The sequence below is a fragment of the Paramisgurnus dabryanus genome, chromosome 24, assembly GCF_030506205.2.
Source record: "Paramisgurnus dabryanus chromosome 24, PD_genome_1.1, whole genome shotgun sequence".
In the NCBI taxonomy this organism is placed as follows: domain Eukaryota; kingdom Metazoa; phylum Chordata; class Actinopteri; order Cypriniformes; family Cobitidae; genus Paramisgurnus; species Paramisgurnus dabryanus.
Genome location: NC_133360.1, coordinates 17,482,028 through 17,494,182, shown reverse-complemented (window position 1 = coordinate 17,494,182; position 12,155 = coordinate 17,482,028).

Sequence of the window (12,155 nt, the reverse complement as noted above, 5' to 3'; positions counted from 1 at the left end):
TCAAGTCTAGATAAAAGAATATAGTGGTTGACCGTATCAAAGGCCGCAGTCAAATCCAAAAGGACTAAAACAGCAGAGTTACCAGAGTCCATACCCAGCACACATTTGGACGTGTGATGACCGTTGAAAAGACGTCCGTTCGTCACGTCCCATCATGGTGGAAAAATAGTTCCAAAATGAAAATCCAACCGACGTCTTTGACGTCATCTGACCGTGAATCACACGTCTCTTTCTGCACGGTCTGTGCACGTCTAAAAATGTCCTCTTCTGGACGGTAATATGAGTCTCTGCTTAATTCAGGGGTATACTCACTTAAACGTGCATATAAAACAGGCTAGTTTGTACAATTGTAATAGGCAATTATTAAGGTTTTTAAAATACACAAATTCAGTCCAGTCAGACCTGAATGTCTTTATTACATTGTAATCACGTGTATTTCACAAACACATTAAAGAACACATTATTTGTGGACATAAGCAAAAAAAAGAAGCATGTTTGGTAACACTTTATTTTACGACCCGCAAAGTACCGCGCATTTAAACAGAATTTACAGCGTACCTATTTGTAACAACAGGGTACCTCTACAGTACATACTTGTAGGTATAAGGGAATAATATTTTAAGTTTGGGGTAATAAGGGGGTAAGAATATGAAGAATTATAGATTATTTATACTCTAAGTATTTTATAACAACAGGGTACCTATTGTAATATTATGTGGTATGTATGAATTAGTCAAGTCTATGGGGAAATTATGTTTAATTTTTTTATTGTGAATTTTTCATATTGACTACTGAATGTTGTATACAGTCAATGTCTACGAGCCACATCGGCAAATAAATATAACAGGACATCACTTTTATTTTAGTAGCCTATATTACTTGCTTTTAATAACAAAAGTCCAGCTGATTTAATGTGGTTATCTTTTTTTTAAGGTAAGTACAATAAAAATAGCAACTTATTCCCTATTTACCAGGAAACTCCTACATTTGCAGACATATTTGAAGTGGTGCTTTGCAATTTATTTACTGTAAACACAAGTATTTTAGCCAAATATAATTTATGCAATGGCAAACCAGATTGAAACAAAAGCAGATATCAGCTCCCGCTAAAGCAAAAGATGACTACATGCGTAGGCTACTGCGCAGGTGTAGACCGCGCGGCCGTCTGCAGGAGGTTTGCTGGAACATGATCCTGAGGTGAAATTTCTTTAAGAGGTTTTAAAAATGTTCTACACCGTGGAGTATGGCTGCGAGTGATTTCAGCAGGATGCGCATGCTGGATAAGGTGACTGGTTTTGTTAATACATGACTCACGCATTTCAAACAATGTTTTTTCAAGAAAGTTGCCAGCTAACGGTAGCAGGTTAGCTAGCACATAAGTTAGCATAAAGTTATTAACATAACTGGCTCAGAAAACACTGTTTCTGTCAAGGCACAGTGAAGAAACATTTACTGAAGGCTTTCATTTATGTTTTTATATGTAATGCAGAATAGTGCTGCAAGTCTAGATTTAAAATGATCGACTGTGTCTGATTCTCGGACATCGGTTGGTAAATCATTCCAGAGCTTAGGGGCTAAGTAGGAAAAGGATCTTCCACTTTTAGACACTTTTGATAGTCTAGGGATAATCAAAAGGCCAGAATTTTGCGACCGTAGTGTGCGTGATGGATTGTATTCTGATAGTAATTCTCTAAGATATGAGGGTGCTAAGCCATTTAAATCTTTGTAGGTGATTAGTGATATTTTAAATTGGATGCGATATTTAACTGGTAGCCAGTGTAAAGATGCCAGAATTGGGCTTATGTGGTCATACTTCTTAGATCGAGTAAGTACCCTTGCAGAAGCGTTTTGAACTAGCTGAAGCTTGTTGACCTGATTTGAATGGCATCCCCCGAGTAGCGAGTTACAATAGTCTATTCTAGAGGTCATAAAAGCATGAATAAGCTTCTCTGCGTCAGATGTAGACAGTATATGGCGTATTTTTGAGATATTTCTAAGATGGAAGAATGCTGTGCGGCAGACGTTGGCGATATGACTATCAAAGGATAAGTTGCTGTCGAACATCACACCTAAGTTCCTAACCGTGGAAGATGGCACCACAGTACAGCCATCTATGTGCAATTTGTAATCTGACATATTATGTTTGTAGCGATTTGGTTCAATAATAAGTACCTCTGTCTTATTGGAGTTGAGCTTAAGAAAGTTATGTGCCATCCAGTCACTAACATCGCTAATGCAGTCTTTTAGCTTAGAAAACGTGTGTGTTTCGCTGGGATGCGAGGAGATGTAAAGCTGGGATTCATCCGCATAGCAGTGAAAACATATGTTATGTTTCCTGATAATGTCTCCTAGGGGTAACATGTATAACGAGAAAAGGATAGGACCTAAAACTGATCCCTGCGGTACACCGTATTTAACCAGGGAGTGATATGACTCTTCCTCATTTACATAAACAAAGTGATAGCGATTGGTTAGATATGACCTAAACCAGGCTAGCGCCTGACCACTGATACCAACATAGTTTTCTAGTCTATTGAGTAGGATTCTGTGGTCTATTGTGTCAAATGCTGCACTAAGGTCTAGTAATATAAGAATTGAGATTTCACCACGATCGGATGTTAATAGGAGGTCATTTGTAACTCTAAGCAACGCTGTCTCTGTGCTATGGCGGGGCCTGAATCCTGATTGGAACTTTTCATATGTACTATTATTTGTCAAGAATGTGCGTAACTGGCTTGCCACTACCTTATCTAATATTTTCGAAAGAAAAGGGAGATTTGAGATTGGTCTAAAGTTATTAAGTTCTCCTTGGTCAAGCTGTGGTTTTTTAATCAGCGGTTTAATAACTGCTAGTTTGAAAGCTGTTGGAACGTATCCTATTTCTAGCGATGAGTTAAAGATATTTAGAACCGGGGTTGACACTACAGGGAATACTTCTTTAAGTAGTTTTGTGGGAACGGGGTCTAATATACAGGACGATGATTTGGATGATGTGACTAGTTTAGAGAGCTCATCTATTGTAGTAGGTTTAAATGAATCAAGATGTTCGTATGGTAGTCTAGTGTTAAGTGAACTAATGGGTAGAGTGGTGGCTGCCTGGGTAGCTACGATGTTTTCCCTAATAGCCGAAATTTTGTTAGAAAAGAAGTTCATGAAGTCGTTACTATTGTGTTGAAGTTTACTATTGGTTTCTGTTTGTTCTTTGTTTCTAGTCAGTTTCGCAACTGTGCTAAAGAGGAAACGAGGGTTATTATGATTCTCATTTATAAGCTTGCTAAGATATGTAGATCTGGCGGTTTTAATAGCCTGTCTGTAGTGTTTAACACTCTGTTTCCATGCTGCGCGCCATACTTCTAACTTTGTGCTTCTATAATTTCTTTCCATTTTTCTAGCTGCCTTTTTAAGGGCTGCTGTGTGATGGTCATACCATGGAGCTGGCGGTTTTTCTTTGAATCTCTTTTTTCGAATGGGAGCAACGGCATCCAATGTGTTAGAACAGACATTGTTTAGGTTTTCTATTTCAATATCTAGATCGTCACAGTTATCTGCTACATGTTTCATTTGGGACAGGTCTGGAAGAGTGCTAATAAAGCTATCTTTAGTGGTGGAAATTATTGTTCTGGCTAGTCGGTAGCATGTTGTAGATTGAGTGATCCTATCTAGAAGTACAGTGTATGACACAAGGTAATGGTCAGAAACTGCATCACTCTGAGGTGATATTTCGACGTCATTAATATTGAGTCCGAGTGACAGAATTAAGTCTAATGTGTGATTACGAGTATGCGTTGGCCCTGTCACGTTTTGTCTAATATTGAGAGAATTTAGAACATCTATAAACACACGTCCTAATGCGTCATTTGGGTTGTCCACATGGACATTAAAATCACCAACAATAAGAGCTTTATCTACAGTGACTACAAGCTCAGATAGGAAATCTGCTATTTCATTAAGGAAATCTGCATGGTGGCCCGTTGGTCTATAGATTGTCGCTAAAGCAAAAGAAAGCTGTTTGTGGTTACGATCAGTTATTTCCATATTTAACAACATTACTTCAAATGATTTAAATTTTAGCTCAGATTTTTGGTTTACTTTAAACATTGTGTTGTATATTGTAGCTACACCACCCCCTCTCCCCTTTAATCGAGGTTCGTGTTTATAATAATAGTCTTGTGGGGTGGATTCATTTAAACTAATGTAGTCGTCTGCTTTAAGCCAGGTTTCTGTTAAACAGAGTACATCTAAGTTTTGGTCTGTAATTATTTAATTGACAATAGGTTCTTTATTGGTAAGCGATCTAATGTTAAGTAGGCCGAATTTTAAGATTCGAGATTCATCTGTTAATGTATTGTTTTCTAATTTTATTTGAATCAGATTTGTACCAGATGTAACAAGCGGTGCCCTGTATTTATTTGTTCGGGGAACAGATACAGTTGAAATGTGCTGATATTTCGGTAAGATTGACTCGAAGTGCTGGGATATAAGTGGTCTTGACATATCACGGCAGCTAACAGATGGACGGTTAAGCCGATCCGTCTGTTTCCTGACCTGGGCCCTGGATAGTCAGACTATATCAGAATTAAGACTATTGATCAGATTTTTAGTGAGTATAGCACTTCCTTCCGATGACGGATGAAGGCCATCTCGGGTTAGGAGAAATGGTCTTCCCCAGAAATGCTTCCAATTGTCTATAAACCCTACGTTATGCTGAGGGCACCACTTTGACATCCATCCATTGAGAGACACTAATCTACTATGTGTTTCATCTCCCCAGTAGGCGGGGAGGGGACCAGAGCATATTACATTGTCTGACATTGTTTTTGCAATTTCACACATCTCCTTAATATTATCTTTGGTGATTTCCGACTGGCGGAGCCTAGTGTCATTCGTGCCGGCGTGAATAACAATCTTAGAAAACTTCCGCTTAGCATTAGCCAGCACTTTAAGTTTGGATCTAATGTCAGACGTTCTGGCTCCCGGTATACAGTCGACTATGGTGTTTGGTGCCTCAATGTTAGTGTTCCTGAGTATAGAATCTCCAATGACCAGGGCACTTTTAAAAGGTGTTTCAGCTGGTATACTCCTTAGGGGATCGAATCTGTTAGAAATTGTCGTTACGTTATGGGTCTTAGAAGGACGCCTTATATGACTATGCCGCCTAACAGTCACCCAGTTTGACCGCCGACTTGACTCTGATGACGGAACCGAGCCATGTGTATTTTGATAAACACTATGCGCGCTCGATACAGTATTTGTAATATTTATATTAGCATCTGATGTCGGAACCGAGCCATTAGTCTTTTCGCTCGATAGATTATTTGCGACAGTAACATTAGCGGTTTTGCTATCCTCAACTAGCGTTCGGATGCGCGATTCTAGTTCAGCAACCTTCTCAGTTAACCTTAATACTTCAATACACTTAGTGCATGTAAACCCCTCTATGCTAACAGCAGAAGCTAAACTATACATGTGGCAAGTAGTACATGTTACAATAACAAGCGGAGTCTTACCGCTTTCATGCTGGGCGATGGCGTCTTCGTTTACCCGAACGCGGTCCCCGGAGCTGCATCGCGTGGGGTGTTCGGTTGTGACACGCCTCGGTCGCCTGCGAACGTCTGGGGCCAGGGTGATGTTTGGCTTGATGAATCTGCGAAGGCCGGGGAGCGGTTCCTCCACAGCTTCCCGATCGCTTTCATGTCGTTCACGGTCCGTGAAGCTGCATCGCGTGGAATGCATGTTTGTTGCTCGCTTGTGGACGTCGGAAGGCAGGGTGAAGTGGGCGTTTGTACCTCGCCTTGGATCTGCTAAAACCGGGAAACAACTCCTCCACAGCTTCCCGCTCAGGTGAGGATAGGTCAGAAAAGCATATATCAGATGAATCCGCCATTAGATCGGAAAATGCTAGCTTCAGCCTCCACCGTGTGGATGCTAGCGGGCTATATGCTAACACAGGGTGTTTATTAGTGATAAATAGTTTCACGTGGTAGTACTGCTCAATAATCGTCACGGTAAAGTATTCCTATGTAAAACTAATAAGTTATATTATATAAATAGGAATAAGATGGTAAAAAAAAAAAATGAATGATCTATGAACAGTCATTATTATTCATCGTCTTTTGATAACAAAAACTTATTTGATGCAAAACTCATCAGTTTATTTAAAACGTTTCATATGAATATAATGTTTTCTTAAGTAAAACAAGTCCATTCAATATTTGTTCTTTTATGACACAAGGTATTTGGCAATGTACTAAAAATTAAGATAAGGATTTTTTATTTTTCCTCCTGTTCCTCTGCATACTTGATAAATCTTGCTTGTGTATTGTATATCAGGAGTTTCTAAACTTTTTCAACCCAACAGGTAATCTCAAGACCCACCATTTTTTAAAAATAGAAATATAGACCATTTCAAAAAATGTAAACAACACTGGTCCAGAAGCACTTCCTGTTTCCGTTTTTTAACACTAGATAAACGTTGGGATAAAATAAACCAACAGAAAATATAAACCTGCATTAACTGAAGTTAAACAAACATCTTAAAGATAATAATATATGTGAAATAAAAAAATTACTGTCACAAACTGTAACAGGAAGTGTTTCTGGACCATTGTTGTTTACATCATTTGAACTGGTCTATAGGGGAAAACACAAACACATTTGTTCCCTTTTAGTAGCTTTTGAATATGTTTAATTGAATAATATAAAAATACCTTATCATAGGGCTGCAAGATTAGAGCAAAAATCATAATTGTTTACTGTATTTGCATTGATTTGGAAATTATCTATTTAAAAAAATACAATGAATTGCAAGGATGCAGAAAACAGTTCACTATTGCATACTTATGTATAGGCTACTGAGGATTTAACTTCATTATTTTAATATAGTCAGTCATGAACTAAAGTGGGGCGGTCTAAGTCATGAAACTCCAGGGCTGAAAATGAGTCCCACTCCGGCCCTGGGTGGGACAGAGATTAGCTTAAGCCAGGACTAGACCTTAGTTTAATTAGGAAATATAATTAGTTTAAACAAACATGCCTTACTAAAAACATTACTTGTGTGCATTTTGAGGCCAAACTAAGGGCACTGGTGTATTTTAAGATATGTCAGTGCAAGATGTTTTCAGTTTGGACAGCTCTTATATTTATTTTAGTCTAGGACTAGTCTAATCCCTGTCTGGGAAACTGCCCCTATACTGTATGTCTGACAACAGAACAGATAAATCTGAAAATAGCATTCAGTTGTGTTAAAATACAATAAAACAAACAATAACTGTCAGATCAGACAGAGAGTAGAAAACAGATTATCCAACAGATTAAATAGCTAATCAAAAAAAGAACACTGTATTAATAATAAAAAATAGTCGTTAGAGTAGTCGACTAATCGGAAAAATAATCGCTAGATTAGTCACAGAAGAAATAGTCGTTAGTTGCAGCTCTAAAGGGATAGTTCGGCCAAAAACGATATTAAACCCATGATTTACTCACCCCCAAGCTGTCCGAGTTGCATATGTCCATCGTTTTTCAGACAAACACATTTTCGGATATTTTAGAAAATATTTTATATCTTTCAGTTGATTAAATGTAATGTTACGGGGTCCAGCAATAGTCCACGACCTTCAAGTCCAAAAAAAGTGCGTCCATCCTTCACAAATTAAATCCAAACGGCTCCAGGATGATAAACAAAGGTCTTCTGTGGGTAATCCGTGCGGTGTTGTTGTAGAAATATCCATATTTAAAATGTTATTAACGTTATAAACTACCTTCCGGTAGCGCCGCCATCTTGGAGTGATCCGCATTCAGGATGAGAGCTTACGCAGCGAACAGAGTTTCTCTGCTGCTGCTCTGTGCCCCCGCCCTCCGAATTTGTCATACGTCACTAAGAAAAGTGCGTACACTTACGCTAATACTCTCTCCTGAGTCTAAGATGGCGGCGCTACCGGAAGGTAGTTTATAACGTTAATAACATTTTAAATATGGATATTTCTACAACAACACCGCACGGATTACCCACAGAACACCTTTGTTTATCATCCTGGAGCCGTTTGGATTTAATTTGTGAAGGATGGACGCACTTTTTTTGGACTTGAAGGTCGTGGACTATTGCTGGACCCCGTAACATTACATTTAATCAACTGAAAGATATAAAATATTTTCTAAAATATCCGAAAATGTGTTTGTCTGAAAAACGATGGACATATGCAACTCGGACAGCTTGGGGGTGAGTAAATCATGGGTTTAATATCGTTTTTGGCCGAACTATCCCTTTAATGCAGAACAGCATTTGTGAGACGACATCAACTCATCATCCGAGTGGACAAGAATTACACAAGTGGACAGGATTACACAATTCAAGAGAAATACATACCTGTTCATAACATTGTTCACGCAGTCTCTGACAGAATGTCCTCAGACAGTTGCTGGACCTACATGTGAAAACAACTGAAATTATGTTATACTTACGAAGATCAACTTGTTATCAACATCTTTGATGTATTCATAATGTATTTGTAGCCAAGTGGAGTAATCCTTTCAAAATGACATCTGACATAAAATTGGTCGTGGCCCCTTTAAGAGTGGGTGTTGCGACACTCGCTTTACGGCATTGCCTCCTGGCAGTGTGCAGTGAGTTAGTTTTGAGTGAAGAGAGAGCAGATTACATGCTAGAGCTCCCGGTTTTGATCAAATAAACACCTAATAAAGGTTTGATGAGGTAAATATCCATTCTAGACCAGTTAACAGAATGTTTGAATGTTATATTTACATACTACATATGTGTTAAATGACAATTGTTTTATAGATCGTCTATTAAGAACGCATGAGAGTTTGTGTGCACTGAATCTGGGTTGATCACGCGTGAAACACGTGCAAGGACTGGGTATGTGTTGTAACAAATGTTAATTTAATTTTCTTTCTCTTATTTAAAGCCCAGTGTTCTTGAATGTAAGTGTAATGTCATATTAAGAATTGGGGTGTATTAAAAGCATTTCATGTCTGTTTAAGGGCTGTTAAAAACTAATTGAATACTGTGTGAGCTGTTTATTATTTTCTTATTGTGTAAAGTACAGATGTGGCCTTTAAAAATGCGCGTTTTCTCCCGCGGCATTCGCCAATTCGTCTCGCAGAGTCTCGCAGCATTCTGCAAGTGCTTTCGGGGGGGGCTACTTTCCATTTTCCCTTAATGTGTTTCGCTTCACAGAATATCCACCAGGTGGCGCATAAAAATATTGCATTGCCGTTGTTTCCAGAAGTTAATAAAGGCATTGCTGAATATTTTACATTGCTACTGTATTAAAACAGCAAAGTGATATGTCAACCCCTTCTTGCCAGCATAACAGCGCATACAACTATTAAGATACGTGCAATGCGAATTTATAGGAAGTGCAACAGAGAATTTAGTTTTAGCCTAATAAACGCGACTCTATTTACAATGAATATCTTAATTATTTGTGTTGTCGAATTTTGACACCGTTTCATTGTTTGTTCATAATATTTATAATTGTCAGTTTTTCTAAAAGTATCAATATTTTAAAGAGATTAATGTGGTATAAAAAAGACATGTTTTAAAGTTAAAAATGTTGTAAAAAATATAGTAGTATTCTTATATTTTAAGAATAACAATATGATACATTTATACTGCGCTAAAATGCTTTACATATGGAAAGAGGAATTCTTCTCAACCACCACCAATAAAGTTGACAAATTAATCTTTAGAAAAAAGGCGTTTAAACCCATGCGGGCTGTACAGTTGGCATATGATATCTTTTTATTTCGTTTTTACATATTTATATTTATAAAATCTTTAATAATAGGCTACCTTTCTTGCGCATATGCAGTCAGTGTTTCTACGTAATTCATAATTGTAAAAAATATTATTGTAAAATAGAATATCACTAAAATAATTTATTAAAGTAACTTAATAAAATGTCTCAATGTCACTTATGTGTTTTTTTAGTTGGTCAAACCAAAATAATTGACGCGAACAGAGAAATTGTGCCTTTTGCGGACGAAAAACACCTCCGAAATGTTGAGTTTATGAATATTTACAATATGTACTTTGTGAAATGTGTGTGTAAAATAATCAATTTTATAACATGTGGCTGTAGAGACAAACACGCCGCATCGCCTTCCAGATATCTTACACGTTCGCATTCAACACTTTTCAAAACTTATTTATATTCAATCTAATTAATAATTATAAATTATGACATGAGAAAATTAGAAGTGTGCAAAAGAGCCAATTCAGATATTGTTAATTAAAGCTGTTTTATACACCTTTCTGCCTTGTTTAAATTAACAAGCATTTTATTTGCCACTGTCAACACGTTTTGTGATTGATTTAATGATTTATTACAGAAACTTATGAAGCAAAGCTATTGTACTAAGCATCTTTATATATATAAATATATATATATATGTTATAAATGTTGTAAAAAATATATATGTATTCTTATATATTAAGAATAACAATATGATACATTTATATTGCGCTAAAATGCGTTACATATTGAAAGAGGAATTATTCTCAACCACCACCAATAAAGTTTAAACATTATTCTTTAGAAAAACGCCTCCGAAGTGTTGAGTTTATGAATATTTACACTTACAATATATACTTTGTTAAATGTGTGTTTAAAATAATAAATTTCATAACTGTAAAGACAAACACGCCGCATTGCATGATTTTATAAATACCGAGGTCCATATAAGTATTTTCCAGGGCATGCACCCCAGGAAAAAAGCTTCTTATTTCCCTGCTCTACATATATGAATTTTAATACATCAGAAAACCAAAGAATCAAATACCTATAGATTTCAAACCATGTCAGTATGCAGAAGACTTGTGTTGGTCATTAGGAATACATTGTAATAATTATTTTACCATGGGCACACTGCTGCACACTTTCTCTTCTTTTGTTATTTATTTAACTTTAATGACTTCAACAGGTACTGTTTATTAGGCTTTAAGACTGAATGCAATAAAATGTTCAAGCCAAAATATGAACATTTAAACTCCGTGCACGCGCGCTACGGGTGGATGAAGCGTTGTACCGCGCACGTGATGCATCGCGTTTTCAAGTTCAAGCTTAGCAGAAGTCCAGTGCAACACAGGGATCATTATACAGTTAAAAACATATCTTCAAGAATTAAAGGGTGGCGTTGAATGTTGTTAATAAACATGCTGAATAACGGAAAGTGAATTACTGGAGGGAGAGAAAGCAGCGCATTAAATTTGGACACCCAAGTGCTCAGCGGCATTAATGTTTCTTGTCCTGTCACCTTGACAGTCACTACGGTTTCATATTTCTCGTCAATAAACTGCTGTATAATAGTCAGCGTTTGATTACTTGCATCTCTCTTGCACTTCCACTAACTGCGCATCTGACCTCTGTGTTGCACCTCTGTCTGCCTGGTTTGATTTTATTGGTCATCTCGGTTTCAATTTGACTTTATCTTACTTAATAGACCCTTTAACTGTTTGTACACCATGATGACATGTCACCGTATGCGTGCGCATTTGGGCAACGGAGGTATGGCAAGAATCAGCAGTGAAGCAACCTACCCATTACACAAAAAATGCACACGGCCGCGCCGCTCTCAGTGTGTCTGCATCTATGAAAAAAATGTGCACCACCTGCATGCAGAGAGCACGCGTGCTGCCTGCACGACATCCAATCACTGCAGTCCCACGTTGGTTTGGATGTTGGGACCGTACCAGTACAGCTCAGCAGTGGTGTAGTCTACTAGGAATTGTAAAGGATTTCCATATACCCGCTAAAAATAGCGTGAGGATGCGTAACAGCATGGTTTGAGACTGGGTAGGACTGGGCTGGGTTTTGTGACATTTCAAACTTTTAGTAATAGTGAAGCACTGACTTAGCATGCTATACTTGCTACTTTAGCGGGGTGGAAATGCATATACATATTAGGCTATATATTTGGTGTGTTTGACTTTCTGCCGAACTGCGCGATCCGATCGGCATATGAAATCACTATAGCGGCGCGAAAGTGACTGGGGAGCAGAGTGGTGTGGCGCTACAAAAACCCACAGGCGAGTGACAGCAAAGTACCGCGAGAGCGATTCAAAGTGGATTTATCCACGTGATAACTGGAATCGCTCTCGCGGTACTTTGACATCACCAAGAGATCTATACCAGTGG